Source organism: Solenopsis invicta, chromosome 8 (assembly GCF_016802725.1).
Source record: "Solenopsis invicta isolate M01_SB chromosome 8, UNIL_Sinv_3.0, whole genome shotgun sequence".
Classification (NCBI taxonomy): Eukaryota; Metazoa; Arthropoda; class Insecta; order Hymenoptera; family Formicidae; genus Solenopsis; species Solenopsis invicta.
The window spans coordinates 19,629,575-19,651,949 of record NC_052671.1 but is presented as its reverse complement, the minus strand read 5'-3'; positions in this window follow the sequence as shown (position 1 = coordinate 19,651,949).

The following is a 22,375-nucleotide window of genomic DNA, read 5'->3' as shown; positions in this document are numbered from 1 at the left end:
CGTCTTGTGAAATAGAATATTAATCTATCATGTAAGTGTTTATAACTTATAAATTTGGAAAATACATGTGTGAGCGGAGAATTCAGTTTTGATCAAGGTCCATATTCTAAATTATTCAATATTTTTTAATTAAACAAAGTTAAATTTAATGACTAATGAAATTAATTTACTTTAAAATTTGCACACATAAAAAACTAATTAAAATTAATTTTGAAAAACAATGTTTGAATTAAATTACAATGTAATTTTGAATATTAGATTACTACATAATAAAATAGTTGTTACAATATACGGATCATTAAAAATAAATGTAATATATATTATATTTGTAAATTAAGTTTATGCAATATAAGAAATATTGCTATTTATTTATGAATATTTTTTTTACAATTTTTTTTATATAACAAAATTTTTACAGTAAAAGTTATACTGTAAAAGCAGATAGAAACCTTTTTCACGATCGCTTGATAGTTGCAATGACAGAGCCTCTAATGGTGAATTTCGGAACGCAAACTAAATTTCCGTGCATTATTCATACATAATCGCTGTGCGTGAAAAGATTCACGTGAACTCTCTATGAGTGAAAAATGAAAAATGAAAAGTGAAAAGTGAAACATGAAAAGTGAAAAGTGAAAAGTGAAACGTGAAAAGTTCCACGTGAAATTACATGATTGACCCCCTGGGGCGTATTTATACTTGTATTTATACGTGAATCGGAAATAATCGGTGAATCGGAGAAATTCAAAGCTACTTAAAAAAGGAAGAACGTGAAGGTAAAGTTGAGACTTTGTACATTAATGAAAATTGTGATAATTGTTATTTCAAATTTTTTAAACTTGAATTAGAAGAAATTTGGAAAATTATTAAATTATTAATATTAAAGAATGAGCTTATGTGTATGGCTAAATTGTTGTATTTCATGTTTATAACAACGATGTTTATTGAAACAGTAATTTGTGTTAAAGATAATGAATTTCAAGTATTTTTACATTTTTATATTTATTTTTTTTAACAACATCTACATTTTAAGTACGTGTGACTACATATGATTGTTTCGTATTCAAATTGCGCGGATATATATAGACCCAAATTTCATTGGCTCACCACATCGAGCCACGTCTCTTACCGCGCATCGAGCCGCCGACGATGCGCGTTGTTTCACCTTGTTTCTTACATCATGATTTTCACCATAATGAAAATGTGAGCCATCTCACGTGAGTTTATTCGACGAGAAATGTCTTGCCAAATGAGATTGAAAAGAGAAAGGTAGTTGCTATATGCACACATGAAAGAGACAAATATGCCAAACTCGCCACATAAAATATACGCATCGATTGAAAATAATGGCGGAAATCGTAATTGTTGTGTTATTTGACGAAGAAAATGAAAAGGAAAAACAGATATTAAGAGTTACAAGAAGAATGTTGAGGGATCAACAATCTAATCCGTTTGCATTACTAGAAACTCAATTTTGTTCGTTGTATAGATGAAGTTATATAATATTAATGGAAGAGATTATGTCATAACTGTACCCTGTTAAATAATGAATAAATTGCAGATTATCTAGAGAATGGATTTCTATTCGAGCCTCAGAACTTATATTTTTTATTATTTCTAACTCTCACTGAGTTAGGGTGCTCTCACTCTTCGGGTGCCGTCACATGGGACGTAACTTGCGTAAACGTAACTTGCGCCAAACAATGATATCGTTTTACTGGAATATTAGCTTCCGCTTAGTTACTTTACGCTTTTTACGTTATTGACTACGTTTACACGGCTTCTAACTTCGATTTAGTAACGTTAATGTTGTAACTCCTACTTAAAGTGAGGTGCGTTTACACGTTCAGGCTTATCTTATTCCCATCAAGCTAAAGCAGCTTAAGAATTTTCGAGTGAAGTGAGTCAAGGATTTTCATTAATACCAACATAAAATAACGAAAAATTAGATGCTTGAGTTTCTTCGGTTTCCCAACTTTCACGCTTTTTGGTTTCCATCGTTTTTATTTTTTTTCACTTGCTTTAATTTTCTTTGCCTTCTGTATTAAGATTTGGAAACTTAATACCAACTCTATAAACAATGGAAAATAAAGTTCAATTTTTATGGGTTGGCATTATAACCGTCGTTATATTGCGACCGTTTACACGTCCTTTTTACGTCGAAGTTATAACTCTAACCCTCTTTACCAACTGACTTTGAGTTACTACATCGATGTTATAACTTCGGCGTAAAATAGCGTTTACACGGCATCTAACGTCGGTAGTTATAACATCGATGTTATAACTTCGGCATAAATCGTGCCGTGTAAACGTAGTCATTATCGTTACGTCGAATCCAATTTCCTGCGTAAGAAACGCTGTGTACATGTAATAATACATGTATTGGTAACACATGTACTCTTAACTTAAATAAGCAGAACAAAATTGAAAGATGGATAAAATGGCCTAGTTTACACCGAGCACTTGATACGCGTACTAACTAGTAATTTTCTATTAAATTATCTTAATTTCGGCAATAAATTAAAAAAATAGTATATTAAGTTGGTACAATATGAATCGAGATTATTAAATATATGTATCATGTATACACGCATTGTCGAAAGTAAGATAAATTAATAGAAAGTTACGAGTTAGTACGCGTGTCAAGAGCTCGGTGTAAACTAAGCCAATGGCCTAGTTTACACCGAGCACTTGATACGCGTACTAACTAGTAATTTTCTATTAAATTATCTTAATTTCGGCAATAAATTAAAAAAATATATTAAGTTGGTACAATATAAATCGAGATAAATATATGTATCATGTATACACGCATTGTCGAAAGTAAGATAAATTAATAGAAAGTTACGAGTTAGTACGCGTATTAAGTGCTCGGTGTTGTAAGAGGCAGAGATAATTAATATTGTAGATATTAGATAATTGTCAGGCTTTATTATGAAATTAGGATTACAAGAATAATAAAACGTCCGTCATCAGCTGATACACTTCAACGAATGAATGTTATTCTTAGTTGTCATGACAATGTAAGACATTTGACAGATAACTTAAAAGGTATTCAATAAATTAAGTAGTTAATAACTAATACGTAGCATAAATCTTACAGTGTAAACTAAGCCAATGGCCTAGTTTACACCGAGCATTTGATACGTGTACTAATTAGTAATTTTCTATTAAATTATCTTAATTTCAGCAATAAATTAAAAAAATAGTATATTAAGTTGGTACAATATGAATCGAGATAATTAAATATATGTATCATGTATTCACGCATCGTCGAAAGTAAGATAAATTAATAGAAAGTTACGAGTTAGTACGCGTGTCAAGAGCTCGGTGTAAACTAAGCCAATGACTCAAGTCTTGGAGGACTTATTGTATGTACACCCATGGAATTTGATTCTGTCCATGGGGAAATTTTTTAAACTGAGAAGTCACCACTTTCTACATACTCGCAGTTTATCATTAATGTAACTTCTTCTTCTTCTTTTTCAGTTGATATGGCACCCGTCCCCAGTAAATTGGTAGGGCAGGGACGATTAGGCCATTGCACCACGTTAGTTTCCCAAAAGCAGATCAGTGTGTGAGACAGATTAAATTGTGTGATGAGTGGTCAATGTCTGTAGTGGTGGTAGAGTCAATTTGTAATGGCGGAGCAGCGCTCCAAAGCCATGCAGACTAGAGTCCTACGAGGTGTGTTCAAAAAGTATCGCGAATTTTGTGTTTTTTCAAAAATTATTTATTTATTCATGAATATCTATTTTGTCCCCTTCAAAGTAATCCCCATGAGATATTATACACTTGTGCCAACGGTTTTTCCAATCTTCGAAGCACTTCAAAAAATCATTTTTTTTTATCTTGTTCAGCTCCTCCTTCGATGCCGTCTTTATCTCGTCAAGCGTAGCGTAACGTCGTCCTTTCATGGGCCTCTTCAGTTTAGGGAACAAGAAAAAGTCACAGGGGGCCAGATCTGGGGAATACGGTGGCTGCGGCATCATTAGTGTGTTGTTTTTGGCCAAAAAGTCGCGCACAAGCAACGATGTGTGAGCAGGGGCGTTATCGTGGTGCAAAAGCCAATTTTTGTTCTTCCACAAATCCGGGCGTTTCTGGCGGATTGCTTCGCGCAAATTGCGCATAACTTGCAGATAATATTCCTTATTGACCGTTCTACCCTGTGGCAAGAACTCATGATGCACCACGCCCCTGCAATCGAAGAAAACTGTCAGCAAAACTTTCACATTCGACCGAACTTGGCGCGCTTTTTTCGGTCTTGGTTCGTGCGGCAGCTTCCATTGAGATGATTGAGCTTTAGTTTCCACGTCATAACCATAAACCCACGATTCGTCACCAGTTATGACCCTTTGGAGCAAATTTGGGTCGTCGCGGACAGAGTCCAACATCTCATTAGCAATGTTCATGCGATGCTGTTTTTGGTCGCAATTGAGCAATTTTGGTACGAATTTCGCGGCGACCCGTCTCATGCCCAAATCATTGATAAAAATCGAATGGCACGAGCCAATCGATATGTTTAGGTCCTCAGCAACTTCTCTAACGGTGATTCGACGATTGGCCAATACCATTTTCTCCACTTCATTAATTTTTTCGTCTGTTGTTGAAGTGCTCGGGCGTCCGGCACGCTCTTCGTCGTTCACATCTTCTCGGCCTTCTGAGAACATTTTGTACCACCGATAAACGTTGCTTCGGTCCAAGGTAGCTTCTCCGTATGCCACAGTCAACATTCGGAATGCATCCGCGCACTTAATTTCGTTTTTCACACAAAATTTGATACAGGTTCTTTGATCCATTTTTTTGAATAGGTAAAAATCGAAGACGATCCAAAACACGTGCAAGCAAAGCAGCTGTCAACAATTAAGTGAACATTCAAAATGGCCGAGCTTGTCGGCATAAGTGAGAGACATGAGTACCAACATAACGCCACAAAAAGATCGAAATTCGAATATACGTAACCCGCGAAAATTCAAAATTCGCGATACTTTTTGAACACACCTCGTATATAAAGAGAGAAGCGACATTGATGTCCGAAGCTCTGATTGGTAATCTGATTGATACTTGATTGGCTAAGCGAACAGCCAATTTGTGACCACAGCTGTTTGCAGAATGATACGAATGGTGTTTGATGACGTTAAAGCGGTGGAGGACTCAATTGGATACTGAAGGTTGTGGTGGGGGTTCGATGTCGCTTCTCTCTTTATATAGGACTCTAATGCAGACCGATAACTGAGCGCCCTCCCCTTGAATCGCGTCTGGGACGCGAACTCGCGTACGCGCGCGAGGCGGGAGGATTTAAATATTGAGATTGCAGGCTTTGAAGTATGAAAACACTAGTCGATATAATTTGGTGGTAGGATGACTGAGGATAGAAAAGATATCAATTGGAAATAAAGGGAAATTGTCTTGTATTGTCTGAGTTTAGCAGAATGAGGAGTAGTTTGTGGACAATAGAAGATGATATGATTAGCGTCCTGCCGACCCTCCCCGCAAGGGCAATTTGGTGAATTTGACATATTTTTTCTGTGTAAACTGTAGTTTAAGTTATAATGATTGCTTCTAAGCCGATTTATGATCACGACTTCTTCTCTGCGAAGAGGCTTGCGGTGGAACCAAGGACGTTTATGAAGAGTGTGCTGATAGAGAGTGGCGTGTTGGGTGCCGTTGACGCGTGCCGCTTCTTCTAAGTATGTTCTAAACTTGATGGCTGTGGCATTATTTATTAGGTGTTGGAATTAATTCGTAGCGTTTTACGAGAGATGGCGGGGATACTACAGTTTTCTGTTTTTACCGTCAGAAGCAAATTTATCTTAAATCAGTTGTTAGGTTAGGTGTTATTTTTACGACATCTTACTTTCACTTGTTAATAACATCAAGTTATAATTATTTAAATATGTCTAAATTTATACCAAATAAAGTGTTTTTGCGGGGAGTTTTATTACATTACTTTCATATGAATAAAACTGCTGCGGAAAGCCATAGGATTTTAGAAGAAGTTTACGGTGAGCAAGCTTTAGCTGAACAAACGTGTCGGAAGTGGTTTGCGCGATTCAAGAGCGGTGATTTCGACTTAGAAGACAAGGAACGACCTGGACAGCCAAAAAAGTTTGAAGACAAAGAATTGGAGACATTACTTGAGGAGAACTCAACACAAACGCTCGAAGAGTTGTCCACATCGTTGGGGGTTGACTTTTCAACAGTGGGAAAACGACTTAAAGCGTTAAGGATGATCCAAAAGGAAGGACATTGGATCCCATACGAATTAAAACCGAGGGACGTTGAAAGGCGTTTTTTGACTTGCGAGTTACTGCTTCAACGGTACAAAAGAAAAAGTTTTTTACATCGGATTGTTACGGGTGATGAAAAGTGGATATATTACGATAACCCCAAGCGCAAAAAATCATGGGTTAAGCCTGGACAACCATCATCATCAGTACCAAAACGTAATATTCATGGATCTAAGCTTCTTCTTTGCATTTGGTGGGATCAACGGGGTGTGGTTTACTACGAACTGCTGAATCCAAATGAAACCATCACTGGGGATCGTTACCGACTGCAATTGATGCGCTTGAGTCGGGCATTGAAGGAGAAACGGCCGGAATGGAGCGAAAGGCACGACAAAATTATTTTGCTGCACAACAATGCTAGACCGCACGTCGCAAAGCCAGTGCAAACGTACCTGCAAACACTGAAATGGGAAGTCCTAACCCACCTGCCGTATTCTCCAGATATTGCTCCTTCGGATTATCACTTGTTCCGGTCGATGGCCCATGGTTTGTCCGCGGAGAAATTTACTTCTTATGAAGAATGCAAAACTTGGATTGATTCATGGATCGCCTCTAAGGACGAAGCGTTTTTTCGACGGGGTATCCGTCTCTTACCCGAAAGATGGGAAAAAGTTGTGGCAAGCGATGGAAAATATTTTTAGTAATGTATTTTTATATTTAAACTTAGAATAAATCATTGTTTCTCTCTAAAAAAAACTCTACGAATTAATTCCAACACCTAATATTTGCGCAAAGTAGTCCGCGTAAGGAATGCGGAACGGGGGGACAAATCCTTGTCGTATTGCCAGTTTAGCTGCTTTGTCCGCCTGTTCGTTGCCAGGGATCCCCCTGTGCGCCGGTACCCAACAGAGAACAACGTTGTAGTGTGATTTGTTTAAAAGGAAGAGCTTATATTTAAGCCTCTATACAATGTAGTTGTCTGCTTTGTGGTAGTTTTGCGCGGTGGTCTGTAGCACGCTTAGAGAGTCGGTAAAAATGACAGAATTAATCCAATGGAGTTCTTCAATGATTCCTATGGCCTCGAGGAGCGCCCAGGCTTCAGCAGAAAAGATGGAGGTCTTGGCAGGTAATTTATGTCCTATAGCTTTATTCAAGTGGGGAATGAAAATACCAGCTCCAACGGCCGAGAATCTGGATTTTGAGCCGTCTGTGTAGAGTTGAGTGTGATGGTTGAAAGATTTGTCGATAACGTGGAGAAAACTTTGATTAACAAGTTCGTTAGGAGCATTCTTGTCGAGCTTCTTGAGGGAGTAATTGATGCGTGGGGTGAAGGAGTAAGCGGAGTAGGAATACTGGAATTTGGGGGGAATTGTGCTGCGAAATAGAGATTCCTCATCGCCGGAGGCCTGAATATAAATCCCAAAGATGGGAAATTTTTTAATGAGTTTGACTTTATCGAGGGCTGAGGCCGCCGCTCCTTTGAGGGACATTAAGAAGGAAATAGCAGGGTTACATTTATTAGAGATAGATTTATATATGTATTTAAAGGAAATGTAAGAAATTCTAGTTTCCAGAGGAGGCTCTTTAGATTCGTATAGCATTATGTTAATAGGGGTGGAAGCTCTGTACCCAAGTGCGGTCCTAATGCACCTATATATTAGTCTTTTGAGTTTGAGAAAATCGGATGAATTGTTTCGAAATTGGAAAATCTGACCGCCGTATTCGATAGAGCTTCTAAAGATGGCACGGAAAATTTGCAGAAGTAGACGGGGGTGAGCACCCCACCAAACGCCAGAGAGAGATGAGATGACATCCGCTAATTTCCTGCCCTTTCGTATAAGATATTTTAGGTGTATGTTTCCTTTAAGTTTGTCGCCAAATGCCTAAGAAGCGGGCACTAGAGACTCTGGGGACAGGTGCACCATTTATAACGATTTCACGGGGACGGTGTGCGTCATGCGAAGAACGGCGGTTCCGAGAGAAGATCAGAAGCTGGGATTTATCGGGAGAGAGAACAAGGCCTCTGTCCTCGAGGAAGATAGATATTCGATCTAAGTTGTTCTGAAGGAGGCCAAGAGCGCTATTGACGTTGTTAGATGCAACAAAAAGGGCGATGTCGTCTGCATACTGGAGGATCTGACATTCTTTGGTCAGGTGTTTGCCTATGTGCCTCAAGTATATATTGAAAAGGATGGGACTTAAGGTGGAACCCTGAGGGGTGCCCTTGTGTGAAAGGAAAGGACCTCTGAGCTCGCCATCAATAATGAAAAACAGTTTTCTTTCTGTAGTGAGATTAGCAATGAATTTGCAGAAGTTGGGGGGAAGTCCCATATCCACCAGATCTCGAATTAATATAGAGGGAATCACGTTATCAAATGCTCCTTTGATGTCAAGGAAAACGCAAGCAACAGATTCACCCTTTATGAGAGAAGAGTGGATGAAACTGGAGAGGGAGACGAGGTTGTCAATGCAGGATCTTTTTTTTTTTTTTTAACATGGGGAAATCCTCATGGATACCCCTCCCTAGGGGAAGGGAGGCGGTTATGCCGGACTCTTACCGGCTAAAACCCCATGGTGGTCCACCTTCACATGGGACATGGGGGGGCGCCCCCTCCCCGAGCCCCTTCCCTCTCCCACTAGGGAGAGGATCGTCCTAACTAGAGACCGTTGCGGGACCACCACGCAACGGTCTCCCCTACCGAGGAGCTGCGTGCAATGGGATAGGGTGCCCCCGCACCCCATCCCTGCAGCTCACAGCAGCCACGGGCTGGAGGGCCAGGCTGATTCGCCCGTGCCTCCCTCCAGCCCGTGACTGTTAGTGGGGGAGAGGGTTATAAAACCCGGCAAAGACCCGAGCCCTTCTCCCCGGTCTTTTCCTTCTGCAGGGGTCGGCGTTCGGGGCCGACTCCCTCCGTCGTTCTTCGGTCTCCTTCTGCGAGATTACGGACTCGTAGAAGGACAGCGCGGCTGCCCAGGTCTCCTCCCCTTCGAGCATGGCACTCACCATGCTCTCCAGGGAGAAGTCAGCCTGGTTGATGTTTAGGGCCCGTAGTAAAACCCGGCGGTCACCGTCCCATGCCGGACATTCCAGCAGGGTGTGATCCGTCGAGTCCACCCGAGCCCCGCAGTGGTGGCACACACTGGTGGGTTCACGGCCTATGCGGTGCAGGAACTCACCGAAGCAACCATGCCCGGTGAGCACCTGCCCCAGCCTGTAAGTAAGGGATCCGAAGCGTCGCCGGCCCATCCATTCCATCAGAACGGGTCCAATGGCGCCGACGACGCGAGAGCCTGGCCCATCTAAGGTCAGGCTCTCGCCCCAGTCCTCGACAGCGCGCCTCCTCGCTTGGAGGCTTCCTGCTCTTGCGGTGTCCAGGGAGCCCCGGGGGCCCGAAGACGCGCACGTTTTTCCTCGTAGGCAAGAGCGTATATGCGCGCCTCGAGCGCCCACGGGAGCTCTCCGGCCACCAGCATCGCCGCCCTGGTGGCGATGGTCCGGTAACCCCGTGCGGCACGGACGACCAATCCACGCTGGGATCTCTGTAGGAGATCCCTTGAGCGATGGTTGGCCACCATATCCGTGTACCACACGGGGGCGCCATATAGCGCCATGGACCGGACCACGCCAAGGTACAGGCGGCGAGCTCCTCCTCCAGGTCCCCCGAGATTGGGCATTAGTCTGCCAAGGCTGGCAGACACTACCCTCACCCGGGGGACCAACCGCAGGAAGTGCGGCACGAAACTCCATCTGCTGTCGAGGATGAGACCCAGATACTTCATCTGGGTCCCAATTGGGACTCGAACCCCCTCTACGGTAAGCTGGGCCCCGCGCATTGGTCCCCTCACCCGAGGTCCGGCGACCTAGACGACCTCGGTCTTTTGGGGAGCCACGCGTAGGCCCAGCCTCCGTATTCGACCCACCAGTTGTGCCACGCCAACCTCGGCGAGGCGAATAGTGCTCCTCCAATCTTTCCCCCAGACCAGGAGTAGTGTGTCATCGGCGTAACACACCATCCTCAGCCCACGAAGGAGGGCGCCCCGGAGGACCCAGTTGTATCCGAGGGCTCACAGGAGTGATCCAAGGACCGATCCCTGCGGGACACCCCGGTGGATCCCCCGTTTATAACGTCGCCCGTACCGCCCCACGTAGCATATGCCCCTGTCCCGAAGGTAATCTCCGATTACCTTCTGCATATACGCCGGCACCCGATGGAATCGGAGTGCCTGGCGTATACACTCCCACGGGAGAGTATTGAAAGCGTTGGCTATGTCTAATGAGACCGCCAACACCTTCTTCCCGCGAGAGACAGCCTCATCCGAGAGGGCACGGATCCGCCGAACAGCATCGACGGTTGATCTGCCCTCTCGGAATCCGAACTGGCAGTCGGCCAGATCGGGGCCCTCCCGGGATAGATGCTCTCGGAGGCGAGCAGCCAGAACGCGTTCCAGCATCTTGCTCGCCTCGTCGAGCAGGCAAATAGGGCGGTAAGCCGAGGGCGATCCCTCGGGCTTGCCCTCCTTCCGGAGGAGCACCAATTTCGCCTCCTTCCACGCGGTGGGGAACCGCCCAGCCTCCAGACACTTCCCGAACAAGTGCTGGAGGCCGTCCATCAACTTTCCTGACACCAAGGCCAGGACCTTAGCGGGGATGCGGTCCGGGCCCGGGGCTGTCTTCTTCGCCCTGAGCCGTTTGACAACCCCCATTATCTCGTCCCTCGAGACCTCGCGCTCTTCCCCCCACCGGTCAGGCACCGGCGGAGGGGGCACGCCAAGATGAGCCACCTCCCCTGGCCCCTCAGGGAACAGGGTGATGACCACGGTCTCGAGGAACTGCTGGTCGAGACTCTCCGTTAGGGGTGCGCCCGCCGCCCTGAATTTGTTACGAACAAGTTTATATGGGCGCCCCCACGGGTCACGGTCGACCGTCTCGACCAGCTCTTCCCAGGCCCTGGCCTTGGATTCTCCGATGGCTCGCTGGAGGGACCTTTTGGCATCGCGCCGCAGGTCCCTCAGCGAGGCCATCACCTCCGGGTCCTTTACGCGCTTGCGCGCATAATGGATGCACCGATGGATCGCCCGATTGCACTCGCGCCTGAGCTGCGCGATCTCGGGCGTTCACCAGTACACCCACTTCTTGCGGGGGGGGGCTTTCGGATGCGGGGCATTGCGGCATCACAGATGTCTGTGAGCGCACCCCGCAGCCGTGCCGCTCCCTCATCCACGTCGACCATAGGCGTGGTCAAAATGCCTGACCAGGCCACTGACTCAGCCGCGGCCATCAAGAAGTCAACATTGAGCTTCCTGACGGCCCAGCGGCACGGCGTTCGGCCCTCCCCGTCGCCATCAGCGGTTTGCTCTTGAGCTTGTCGCTGGCGGCCGTCGGAGGGGTCGGAGACCTCGAATCGAATGTATCGGTGATCCGATAGAGTCTCCTCCCCCTCCAAGACCCGCCACCCGGACACCTTGCGCGAAGCACGGGGGCATCCAAGGGTATGGTCCACAATGGAGCCCCCGTTGTGCCTCACGCAGGTGTCCACGGACCCCCTGTTTAGAAAATTGAGCCCTAATTCCAGGGCCCAATTTCCCAGGGAGTCCCCACGTAGACATGTCGCCGGGGACCCGCAATCCTCCAGCTTGGCATTCCCCGGCGACGATTGTTGGTGAGGGGCGGGACCGGTCGACGACCAGTCCCACCCTCTCGAGAAGTTCCTCAAATTGGGCGAGACGGCGGCTCGGTGGGGCGTAAACCCCCACAACCATCGTCCCGCCCCATCTTGCGGCCACGTAGCCCTCCCCCCTCTCAATGAGAGAGAGGGGGAGAGCTCGCGGACCACCACCACCAATTATCACCACCGAGCCATCCTGGTGTCAATGCAGGATCTATTAGATCTGAAGCCGGCTTGAAAGTCCGGTATAGAACAATTGTATTCGGTGACCCATCTGAGCCTGTAGTAGAAAATTTTTTCTAAGATTTTAAGAAAGTTTGACAGAAGTGAAATGGGTCTGACGCCACCTGTTGGTTTAGGAATAAGGACAACCAATGATTGAGACCAGTGTTCAGGAAAGAGTCCTTCCTTGATGAGGGCATTATACAAGTCTACCTGGGTTTCGAGAAGGTGGTCAGGGAGATCTGTAATGATGCTATATGTGAACTCGTCGAGATGCACCGGGAGCGGAAGTCATCTTCATGGTGTGAAGGGTGGAGGTAAACTCGGAGAGGGAGACATCGGAATTGAGTAGACTAAAGCTTTCCGGGTAGTTTTTAGCAGGAAAAAGGTTAGAAGATTGAATAGAGGGATTGAAAAACATAGGGTTAGATGCTTGGAATTCGTGTAAGCAGGAAGGTGGACAGAGTTTGTCGACACAGGCTAATTGAGACCTGATAGTTTCAGATGGATCGTTGGAAGACAGAGATTGGGCTAGACTGCGTTTTTTAAAACTTTTGACAAGCGACCATAGTTCTGTAGAAGGGATCTTAGAATTAAATGATTTGCAGAGATTTTTCCAACTATTTCTTTTTTGATTTTTAAGGATGTTAGAGCACGATCTTTTAGCTTGAGTATAATGATTGAAGTTGTCCTCAGAAGGATAGCGTTTGTAAATGGCCGTTGCCTCTCTATGCAGGTCGACAGCCCTCTAACAGTCGTTGTTCCACCAGGGGGTGGATTTTTGGAAGGCTTAATTATAGTGGTTTTAGAGGATCTTTGATGCTCGGGAATAAAATTATATAGAATGTTTGTAATGTGAGCGATGAAGTTATTATATTTGTCGCAAGCGTAAGAGCCAGGAAGATCTTCATAGGAGATAGGATGTGTAAGACACGTGGCGCCAAAAGCGTTCAGTAGGCTGCGAGATAAAGGCCATTTATAGGTGAATTTTTTCCGAGTAACTAAGGAGCCGTTTATTTGTGTGACCACCGGGAAGTGGTCACTGCCCCATGTGTCTTCTAAAGTCTTGGATAGACATAAGGTGTCTAATTTGTGAGAAGAGAGGGAAAGGTCGATGGTCGAGTCCCTCGACCCAGGAGGAAGCAGAAGTGTAGGACTTTTGTCGTTGAGGATGACAAAGTTGTGGTAGTCGACGGCTCTGGCAAATATTCTGCCAGGACCGTCATCGTATGAGTTATTCCAATAGGAGTGATGACAGTTAAAGTCTCCGACTAAAAGCATAAATTGAAAATTATCTTGAAGTTTGAGAATATTGTTGAATATATTAGATGAAGTGCGTGTGCCAGGGTGTCGGTAAAGGTTAACAACGAGGCAGTGAGCGCTGTTGACCTTGATTAATATACCGAGTATTTCAAGGGTCTGTGATGTGATCGAGGTCAACGTGTGAAAATGATATATCATTACGTACAAGAGTGCACAGACCCCGCTTGTTTTGACTGTTAATATCTTTCCTGATCTGAAAACCTTTCAGGTAAAAATGATTAGCATCGTGTAGAATGGACTCTTGAATACAAATGATTTCGTATTTATAAGCGATTGATTGTAGAGTAGTAAATTTGCTGCGAATTCCCTGACAGTTCCATTGTAGTATGCTAAATGAATTTTGAAAGTGTTTATGAGAGTTGTTTCTGCGAGAGAGGGGATCACTCATTGCGTTATTAAGGTTTAAGAAGAAAGATTGGTGTTAATTAATTTGGGGAGAGGTAAAACAGAAGGAGATGAGCGGCCTAGGGAGTGCCTATCACTTTGAGAAGGCTGAGAACAATCAGTGTGTTGGTCAAGGGAAGTATCTGAATTATGGTGGGAGGAGTCAAAAGAGTTATGATAAGTGTTATCGTTATTAAATGAATTGAATATGTTTTTAAGTAAGTTGTTAATGATGTTTGTGTTGATATTACCAGATAAGAAGTTGAGAGAGGAGTCAATGATGGCAGAGACGTCCTTTTTGAGAATTAAAGGTAGGAGGTCTTTAATGAGAAATTTACTTAAGTTTTCAATAAAATTATTGAAACTATTAGAGTTCGAGGATGAGTCAGAGAGATAAGAACGCGCGTAAAGAGAGGATGAATTAGAGTTAGGGTGGTCAAACGCGATGCCATTTCTCGAAGGGAACGAGGAGCGGCCATTTGGGTAGAAAAGTATATCTCTGTTTGGATCCGCTTGTTGCCCGTTGTGCGGGGGAGGGCGGCGAGGCAGTGATGGATCACCTCGGTGTTGGTGAGTACCAGGAGCGGAAGTGATAGGATGAGAGAAAGTATGACTAGCGGAGCGAGTGCGGGAGAAGTTCCTGTTTGCAGTCGCGCTGGCATAGGAATCAAAAGAGGAGGAGTGAGGGGGAGCCTGAGGCCCGTTGGAATTAGCGTTATTTAAAGTGTTAAATATGTTATTATCATGAAAAACGAAGAGATCATCAGGAAGCGATGAGTATTTGTGATGGTAATTATCAGGGTGTTTGTTGACTAGGCGCGGAAAATTATTATAATCCAATCTAGGATCCACTACAAAGTCAAAAGAATAGGACTGTGAGATGCTAGTTGGAGTGTTGGAGCGAATGATTTTCCTGGTTTCAAAGAGGGGTATATTTTCAGTAGCTGCCAGAGAAAGAATTTGTTTATGTCTGAACACGATTGGACAATCCGGAGAGGTAGCCAGATGATTTCCCTTACAGTTAATACAGATAAGGGGTTTATCAAGCATGGGGCAGTGCTCATCATCTTTGTGACTATTGTTACCGCAGTAGAGACATCTCTCCGACCCTCTGCAGACATTTTTAATATGGCCAACTCTAAAACACTTGAAACAAGTGCGAGGTCTTGGAGTGAAGGGACGGACTTCATGTCTGGTTTTGAAAATGGAGACCTGTTTGGGAAGAATTTGGCCTTCAAATTTGATGGTAATAAAAGATGAAGGTACAAGTTTAGTCGAGCCTTCAGAGGAGACTCTTTTTTGTAATCTTTTAACCTCAATGATGCGAAAAGGATGTGCTTCTATTGAATTGGAGATTGTTTTGACACTAATACTGGGCGGTATATCTCTAACAATACCCGTACGCATAGTGCGATAAGTGAGTATGAAGGCACGCAAGCCATGAGACTTGAAAGTTTGAGAGGTAACGAGGTTGTTAGCAGAGTCTGCAGAGCCAAAGTCAACTAGCATCTTACCCCTACCGATCTTTCTGATTTTAAGGATGTTCTTGGAGGCTATTTTGGAAATAGTACAGCTGACATGAAGGGGGTGAGAGGCCTCAGTCTTAGCGTCATCGTAATTATATACGTAAACCGTATAAGGAGCCTTGTCGTTATGTGAGTATTTATATGTTGGAGAGCGAGCAGTCTCCGACGAAGAGGAATCACCATTAGAGCCATTACTGTTATTAACGAGTGTAGCATTAGGTAAGTGATTGTGATGTGAGGAGAGGTTAGGAGGTACAGTAGTAAGAGACGGATTATTAGATTTTTGTCAGCGTCAGGCTTGTCTGGCTTTGGCTTTGTTTTGCTCACCTTGGATGTAGATGAGTGTGGATGTTCAGTTTGTTCCTCTAGTTATCTCTTCCGGTAGCCCTTTAAAGGGTCAATTTCCATAGGGCAGTCGCTTTCAGAATTAGCTGCTTTATTTGCTTTATTGTTTGATGAGCTGGTGTAGTTTAAACCACCGGGGTTCAGGTAAGTGTTGGTTGAGATAGTGTCTTTTGCAGAGTCCGTATTCGTAGAAGCGTTGCCTTTGTCTGTATTGTCGATACTTTCCCTCGTAGGACAGTTATGTGTTGAGTTGTGGCCTTGAGAATTAAGACGCGTGTTAGTGCTGGACGATGGCGTATCTTGAGTTGAAAGAGTGTTCGCCTAAAAATTATGAGTATCGTCAGCCAAGTCAGTATTAAAGCAAGCGTTACTATTCAGTGAGGTTTTAAACTTGTTAAATTGGTCAGCAGGAACGCCGAAGTTGGATGGAATAGGAATGGGAGGGTAGGAGGGAGGGGGGGAAAAAGAGGATCAGGAGGGCGAACGGGGATTTCAGGATGCAAGCGGCGAAAATCGCCGGTAGTTGCATCCTTCCCGCCGCCCCCTGTCGTTGAGGCAGGGGGATTATTGTTCATAGTAAAATGACCGCGACAGAGACCGCAGAGTTATTAAGTACACACTAATAGGTACAGAAATAGTAAATGGTGTGTAAGAGAGATCAAACAGCCGCAAGAAGGCCCGATTAAACACGAAAATAATCGCAAAAACGGCAACTACGTAGCAGCAGATCACAAACACGCCCGATCGCAACAAGCCGCCATCAACCACGGGGGTGAAACTAATATAGCGGTTTCCGGTAACACGGAAAAAGTGGAGCCCACTTGGCTGCGTTCAGATTCTCCACCCGGTGAGTGAACTCTGGGTGACTGGGTAAATGGGCGGAGCTAATGAAAAGCTCCCTAGTGGTTTATGGAATCTGAACGCACTCTCAAACATTGAGTGTGTTTAGCAAATAACGCTGAGAAATAGTAACATAAATATCTCAGATTCAGAATAAATTACATAATAAATTAAGATAAACGATAAAGATAATACATAAATATTTTACTATGAATATTTTTATCAATATAACTAAAGTAGATGAAAATTAAATGTTAGTAGAATAGGACGAATCAATTTAAACAATGAAAATAAATTTTTATTTTAACAAATTAGATGAAGATATATATTGCGCATATCATCTATTATATGTATAGGCTTGTTTTCTATTCCTGCACTAGACTGCACTGGAACGTTCCTTCTTGTTTTTACTAACTTTCAAATATATATCTATTTCACTTTAAGTGCACACTAATTCAGGGAGTTCAGGAACAGAAAACAAACAGTATATTTTATTAGTATCAGAAAATATTTAATAATACTAAAAATCTTTAACATACTAATCTCAAATATAAATATTTATATAACGGTTTTGTGAGACTGTAGACCAAGAAACCTTACATTAATAGAATAAAAGATTAATATTTATTAATCTGTAATTACATAAACAGAATAATAAACAAAACGTTTAAACTTTACTTGGTTATTAACGTTTTTTTTTATTATATTTATACATTTTAATTTTTATTTACTATAATATTTTAAATTAAATTAATTTTTTTATTTTAAATTTGTTTTAAATATACGAGCTTTATCACAAATATATAGAAATTTTTATAGCGATACATTTTGGAACGCACCTTTACGTCACCCACCCGTTTCACCCGGCTCAAGGACCCATGTGGTTTTTCCACTCTCTCGGGATAGACAGAGTGATAAAGTGAACGACCCACCTAATGTCCGGTAGAGGCACTCTAAAGGAATCTGAACGCTCTTTAGGTGCCTGGGTGCACTCGGGTGGGGAATCTGAACGCAGCCCTTGAAAGTGAGAGTTAAAATGACCAATCAGAAAACACCTTGATGTAAGTTGGTAAGAGTGAGCATCTGCTCACTCGATTTTCGTGTGGTAGCATTGATGAACTGGTCTCTCCAGCAATGCAGAGTAACGGATGGTTTATGCAGGCAATAACATTTAACTTATGCAGGATCTGGTAAAGTTCAATACTAGAATTTCAAGGCTACTGTTTATTGAGACCTCGGTAAACAGAAGCATTGAAATCCTAATAATGAACTTTACCGGTTCCGGCATAAGTTAATGGTTATTGTCTGCATAAATAAGTTTCTTCTATTCTCTTTTCTGAAGACTCCCTTGACCCCCCTTCTATAATCCATTTAATTTCCCACTTCACTACCAGATAGCAGTGCTTTTTTGTTTCCCATGTTAAGTACAGAGCTTTCATTTCTCATAGTATATGTTCTGTGCCATCACAAGTCCCTGATTAATGTAACGACTAGAGCTTATTAGTCGTTACATTAATCATGAACTGTAAGTATGTAGAAAGATAGCGACTTCTTAGGTTGGAAAATTTCCCCATGGACAGAATCAAATTCCATGGGTGTACATCTAAAGACTTTCCGTTTGTTTTCTGTTCCTGAACTCTCTAAATAAGTGTACACTTAAAATGAAATAGATAGATGTTTCAAAGTTAGCGAAAGCAAGAAGGAACGTTCCAGTGCAGTCTAGTGAAGGAATAGAAAACAAGCCTTTTGATTCTGTCCATGGGGAAATTTTCCAAACTGAGAAGTCGCTATCTTTCTACATACTTACAGTTTATGACTAACTTAACAACCAATAAGCTTTAGTCATTTTATTAATCATGAACTGCAAGTATGTAGAAAATGGTGACTTCTCAGTTTGGAATATTTCCCCATGGACAGAATCAAAGTCCTTGGGTGTACAGTTGTGAGCTAAAAGGTTGCAACACATTTTCTTCGATGGTTAGATGATTCAATGCTAATTGGTTGGATCCACAGGTAAGAACCAATGACGTTCGTTGTTCGATGAGCAAGTCTACATTCCAAAAACAATCAAAGAAAATGTGTTGCAACCTTTTAGCTCACGACTGTATGTACAGCCATGGAATTTGATTCTGTCCATGAGGAAATTTTCTAAACTGAGAAGTCACCACTTTCTACATACTCGCAGTTTATGATTGATGTAACGAATACAGCTTATTGGTCGTTACGTTAATCATAAACTGTAAGTATGTAGAAAGATAGCAATTTCTCAGTTTGGAAAATTTCCCCATGGACAGAATCAAAGTCCTTGGGTGTACGTTACCTTGGATTCTGCCATGATAACTCCATTAGGCGTACTATTACGATAACCAAGGGCTATTCATATGCCCAAAAACTAATCTCTTTCTAATTTAAATTGTAGATTTTTATTTGAGGGGTAGAATACAAATGATCCGTAATCCATTACAGACCTCACTATACTTTTGTAAAGCATTAATGCGGTATTAACTTCTATGCCGTTGTGAACTTCTCCTAAGTATTTCAGAATTGAGTTTGCTCTATCGACTTTCCCTCTTATTTCTATAATTTGTTTTTGAAAGGAGAGGTGCCCATCGAACCAGATACCCAAGAATTTTGCCGCATCCTGATTTCTGATTCTGTTTCCTTTAATATTTATATATGTGTTTCTATCATAATAACCCGACTTGGTAAACTCTACAAGCTTACATTTCTTAGGTTATAGCGAGAGACCTATCTTTTCTAGATTTCTTCTTAACCTGTCTACAGCGGCTTCTAAAAGTATTCTATTGTTAAATCTAGATTTATCACAGATATTTACTGCGATGTCATCCGTAAATTGTACAATCTTTATATTTCGCTCTGTACCTAAAGTAATGTCCCTTGTATAAAACGTATATAATACAGAACAGAGCACTGCTCCCCATGGTGGAAGTATTACATGGTGTGTGCAAAATCCGCAAACCACGCCCCTTTTTCGCTTCGGATACCGCTCAGACCCCAGGTGTACCAACTTCGAAAAATTAAATGTTTGATAATATCAGGTTACTACAACTGTTATGATTGCATCTTTGTCGCACTCTGCTATATGTTCGTTGTGTCCTTTTCTCTGAAAGAATTGCAGTTTGTACCGTTTGTAGTACGCGTGATTTTGAGAGAAGTACGTAATTTGAGAGATTTTATGTGAAATTTAGTGAAGATGGTGCGTCGGTGCATCGTAAAATAAATAAGAAGCAATACTTAAAAAATGATAAACGGAGAAAAAATTAAAAAATAAAAAAATTATTTCCGCAACAAAAACATAATTTTTGCAACAAAAAATAAACATAGACCAACTTTTGGTGACTTAAGCCTGCCGCAGACGATACGTTTTTTTTTACTGGATTTCTAATTGGATTTTCTTGCTACCGTACGGGCAATGGTACTGGCAGTGCTACTGGCCGTGGCTTCACACGGTGCGAGTTTTCGTACGGGCTAAGCAACTGAAATTTGTTTCATAGAAGCGACACGCTTAAATATGGATGAGATAGATGAGATGGATGAAATTATTGCAACAGTTGTACATTGTTGTAAAATTGCATTATTTTTAATTATTGAAAAATTGCGACAACGAAATAAATATCGCCGACGTTTATGGAGTCGACAGTCAATACATTCTTTAATGCCTCACATTTACTATGTTTATTATGGTAATTTGGTGTGTTTATCGCATATAAACATGGTTCTTATTAGTAGGTCTCTATTAAACATAAAATACTTTCTTTGGACTATTTTGAAGTCTTTTCATTTCTGCACGATGTTATGTTTGCGAAGTGAATTCATGTTTGAACTTTGACAACACTTCGATAGTATAACCTGGTATAACCCAGTATAACCTATAAGACTGCATCCTGATTGGCTTTCACAATAAACTAGTACAGAATCACATAAGAAAAATAGGACATGATCTATTACGAAAATCCAGTACGCGAGCCAGTAGCGTAGCCCGTAAGCTACCCATTTCCAGTGGGGCACGTAAGACTGCCAGTATAGGAGCACGTAAGCAATCTCGTGCTTAGAAAAAAACGTATCGTCTGCGGCAGGTTTTAGTCAACGATTTGCGAAAATTTTTAAAGACAAACTGATCCTGCTTCCTTTAGAGTGTTGTTATCTCAACAAGACTGCATCGACTTTTGTGGTAAATGAGCAACCTATACTAGTCAAACTTCCACAAATTAATCAAAGTTTGTAAAATATCAATTTTACATTTACTCGCAGCATTTTGTGCGGATCGAGTAAAACGATCGCGGCTTTTCAAGCGAAACGATCTTAAGAATTTTATACATTACTCGCGGCATTTTATGCGGATTGAGTAAAAAAATCGCGACTTTTCAATCGGAGCGATCTAGGAAAAGCACTATATATAGTGCAGTTCGCGGCCTTATGGCGGATCGAACTAATTTGGGAGATAATTAACTGAAAATTCTTTAAAATTAAATTTTTGTATTTGTTTTTTCTTTTTATATATTGAAAGAGACCTTCAAAGAGTCATTTCATTGAATTTTATGTAATTTTATTTGAAGCCTTTCCAGTTTAATTTATCTTAATATATGAACAAACTTCTTCAATTATTGTAAAATATTAAAAAATATTACTTACATGCAAATCACACTCTTCCTTCTGTTCGAGGTTCTCGTACGATATTCACGTATGCGATAAAAAAAGACCGAGAGAATACAACATGATATGCGTGCAACGAAGACAACTACATTCAGTTGTAACAACTTTGTGGAGTTAAATAAGATTGGTACACCTGGGGTCTGAACGGTCAGAAAACAAACGAGAGGGCAAAGAATTAGAGAGAGATGCTTGCAAACTGCACACACCATGTTACTTCCACCATGCTGCCCCCTGCGGTAGTCCTCGACCGACCAACTTCTCGACAATGGTTTGGTGACTAACAATAAATTGAGTGAGTCTCGGCATTGTCCATCCAGCCAGAAAATTTAAAATACGTTTGGGGCATTTCTTCAATTTTAATTTATTTAACAAAATATCCAAATCCACATTGTCATACGTGGATGAGACGTCTAGAAAAGCTAAAGAAAATTTACTCACCAAGGTAGACCTTCTAACATCCGTAAAAAATTTTACCAAATTTTCGGCGCACGACTTGCCTCTCCTGAATCCATTCTGCATTTGAACTATTTTTTTATTTTCTTTCATCCACCATACCAACCTTTCATTAACGAGTCGTTCCATTATTTTGCCCATACATGAGGACAATGCTATAGGACCCACTTTTTCTTTGTTAGCTTTATCAATAAAGACAACTTGGTATTTTTTCCATTTTTTTGGAAAATCTCCCAAAAACCATATAGCATTATAAATTTTTAGGAGCAAGTCCAAAGCACAAATTGGCAGATATTTAATCATCATATAATCAATCTGGTCCAATCCAGGTGAAGAATCTTTTCTGATCATATTAAGGGCTCTGCTCAATTCATCCATATTGAATGCATTGTCCAACCTACCATATTGTTCGTTGTGGTTATGTAAAGTAAAGCTCGACTTATCTCTAATGGGAGGGTTCCGATAGCGCACATCCCGATAGCCCACCAACCAATCATCTTGACTTATCTAATCCAACCTACGGAAAATCTTTAGGCATCTGCCATTGTGAGACCCCAGTGAAGTTAGCCGGGCAACTTCAACGTATCGAACTTTAATTAATTGCATTCGTTTGGTGGTCGTTTGGTGGTCTTTGGTAGTCTAGTCCGATCGTTTGGTGATTAGTCGTTTTCCTGTAAAATAAAGAAGTAATTTTCGGTGTGAAGTTAGCCGGACA